This window comes from Bison bison, unplaced genomic scaffold (genome assembly GCF_000754665.1).
Source record: "Bison bison bison isolate TAMUID 2011002044 unplaced genomic scaffold, Bison_UMD1.0 scf7180017864471, whole genome shotgun sequence".
Lineage (NCBI taxonomy): Eukaryota > Metazoa > Chordata > Mammalia > Artiodactyla > Bovidae > Bison > Bison bison.
In genome coordinates, this window is record NW_011495032.1 from 13,532,872 (window position 1) to 13,536,246 (window position 3,375).

The following is a 3,375-nucleotide window of genomic DNA, read 5'->3' on the forward strand; positions in this document are numbered from 1 at the left end:
CTACTCCATGTTCAAGGTCAGGAGGGGCGGTGGTGAGGAGATACCCCTCGTCCAAGGTAAGGAGCAGCGGTTGCGTTTTGCTGGACCAGCCGTGAAGAGATACCCCACGCCCAAGGTAAGAGAAACCCACGTAAGACGGTAGGTGATGAAAGAGGGCATCAGAGGGCAGACACACTGAAATTATAATCACAGAAAACTATAGTCAATCTAATCACACTAGGACCACAGCCTTGTCTAACTCAGTGAAACTAAGCCATGCCATGTGGGGCCACCCAAGACGGGAGGGTCATGGTGGAGAGGTCTGACAGAATGTGGTCCACTGGAGAAGGGAATGGAAAACCACTTCCGTATTCTTGCCTTGAGAACCCCATGAACAGTATGAAAAGGCAAAATGATAGCATAGTGAAAGAGGAACTCCCCAGGTCAGTAGGTGCCCAATATGCTACTGGAGATCAGTGGAGAAATAACTCGAGAAAGAATGAAGGGATGGAGCCAAAGCAAAAACAATACCCAGTTGTGGATGTGACTGGTGATAGAAGCAAGGGCCGATGCTGTAAAGAGCAATATTGCATAGGAACCTGGAATGTTAGGTCCATGAATCAAGGCAAGTTGCAAGTGGTCAAATAGGAGATGGCAAGAATGAACGTCGACATTCTAGGAATCAGCGAACTAAAATGGACTGGAAAGGGTGAATTTAACTCAGATGACCATTATATCTACTACTGCGGACAGAAATCCCTTAGGAGAAATGGAGTAGCCATCATGGTCAACAAAAGAGTCCAAAATGCAGTACTTGGATGCAATCTCAAAAACGACAGAATGATCTCTGTTCGTTTCCAGGGCAAACCATTCACTATCACAGGAATCCAGGCCTATGCCCCAACCAGGAACGCTGAAGAAGCTGAAGTTGAATGGTTCTATGAAGACCTACAAGACCTTTGAGAACTAACACCCAAAAAAGATGTCCTTTTCACTATAGAGGACTGGAATGCAAAAGTAGGAAGTCAAGAAACACCTGAAGTAACAGGCAAATTTGGCCTTGGAATACGGAATGAAGCAGGGCAAAGTCTAATAGAGTTTTGCCAAGAGAATGCACTGGTCATAGCAAACACCCTCTTCCAACAACACAAGAGAAGACTCTACACATGGACATCACCAGATGGTCAACACCGAAATCAGATTGATTATATTCTTTGCAGCCAAAGATGGAGAAGCTCTAAACAGTCAGCAAAAATAAGACCGGGAGCTGACTTTGGCTCAGATCATGAGCTCCTTATTGTGAAACTCAGACTTAAATTGAAGAAAGTAGGGAAAACCACTAGACCATTCAGGTATGACCTAAATCAAATCCCTTATGATTATACAGCGGAAGTGATTATCCTTAGTATGATTTAATTGTCTCCAACACAGAGGAGAGAGACTTTAAACCTAAATTACCATAGCCTGGTGTTATATATATAAATCCATCCCATAATTGTGGGAGATTTTTTCTTTCTTTGCTGAAACTTTTCTTGTTGCTCTGATTGAGCTTGAGTAATAGAAAAAAAGCTCAGATTTATGGCCAGAGTCAGAGCAGGCATTATTAATTGGCCCAGTGAGGGGGATCCCATCTAGTAATATCACAGTGACCTGAATATGACTATAATTTTTTTTAAGTAAATTTTTTCAGGGCCACCCAGTGAGAGTCTTGTAGTAGAGAAATTTACCAAGGTAACCCAGAACTAGACACAGGTAATTGCCCACAAACCCAACAATTGGATTGATTTCTAAAACTAGCATAGAATCAGGCCTATGATAGAAAAGCATTTGGTTTATATGCAAAGGTTTAAGAAGTCAAGAAAACGTTATAAACGATCATATGAATCAGGTCCAGCATCTTGGGCAAGCTCTACCTCTGATGTCGTCATCTTCTCATCCTGGTGTAGTGCAGTTTCTCCTGATAATAAAGTCCTTCCATCCAGGTTGGAGACAGTCCCTTAAATTATGTCTTTTTCCAGTCCTGGTTGCAGGTCATGAGGCATCTGATCTTCGTCCAAAGATAGATTACGGAGATAAGCTTCAGAAACAAACTTAGGATATTCTTTAAGAATTCAATTAAATTGTACATTAATATCACATAACAGCAAAGAACTATCCAAGAAATGAGTCTTACTACCTCCATTGGTAGACCTCCATTAACAAACTGGGATTTAGCATTTATTGAAACATCTTTTTCTCCTTAAAATTACCCTCATTTTTATCAAATATAACCAAATTAAGGCTAGCTTGTTTACAAAATAGGTCTGTTCTCACTAATTTTGGTCTGATGATTTATATAACCACAATTGATCATAGACTTTTTATTTTGCTGAAACATTTATAGAGTCTCAGACTGAACTTTTAAAATAAAACAGGGCTGGGAAACTCACATGAAAGGCCTATCACAGATTTTGCCTAAGAAATCTAGGTGAATTCTTCCCTTTTTAAGGTCTCAAAATTTTCTTGAGATTTTTGTACCTGTGAGATAACCTTCCTAACTCATTTGATAAACTTACTGGAAACCTAAGAATTTCAAATTTTTGGAGGAGTCAGATAGAGAGAAAATATAATTGTTTTGTTTATAACGTTTAGTTTAACCAAAGTATTGTCATAATTAGTTTGAGAGGAAGGTTTTCCCTACTCCCTGAAAACATAAGATTCAAACCCGTAATTTTGGAGATAGAAATCATAAAAGTTATAAGCATATTCACTGGTTCATTCAGTCTTTTTGTTAACTTTTGTGAAGTCCTCAGATTTTCCATTAGAATACCAGGACATATCAGGATGTTAAGAACTCCATCATTTCTAGGACATCTGTATTAGTAATTTTACCATACATTATAACATGAGCGGATTTATTACTCATTTGATAATCTTTTTCATGTAATTTAACCAACCAAATAAACACAGTTTAATATCTCTCTTTGGGATGTTTCAGGGGCCCTCTGAAACACCCCAAAGTTAGCTAGAGGTCAAAACAACTTCAAAAGAATTCTATTTAGGATGTTTTATCAAAAAGATCAATTAAAAGGGCTTAGAACATTTGGTCAGATTTAGTCAATGTTGATGGGTGTATCATTTAGCTTGCTGATATGTCACAATAGGCGTAAATACCAAGGCTCAAGGTCTAGTGAAAGTCAGCTCCGCCATCTTGTACCTAATTGGCTCTAACTAATTAAAAGACGCTTACTCCTTGGAAGGAAAGTTATGACTAACCTAGATAGCATATGAAAAAGCAGAGACATTACTGCCTGGGATTTCTTTGGAAGAAACGATGCTAAGTCTGAAACTCCAGTACTTTGGCCACCTCATGCGAAGAGTTGACTCATTGGAAAAGACTCTGATGCTGGGAGGGAC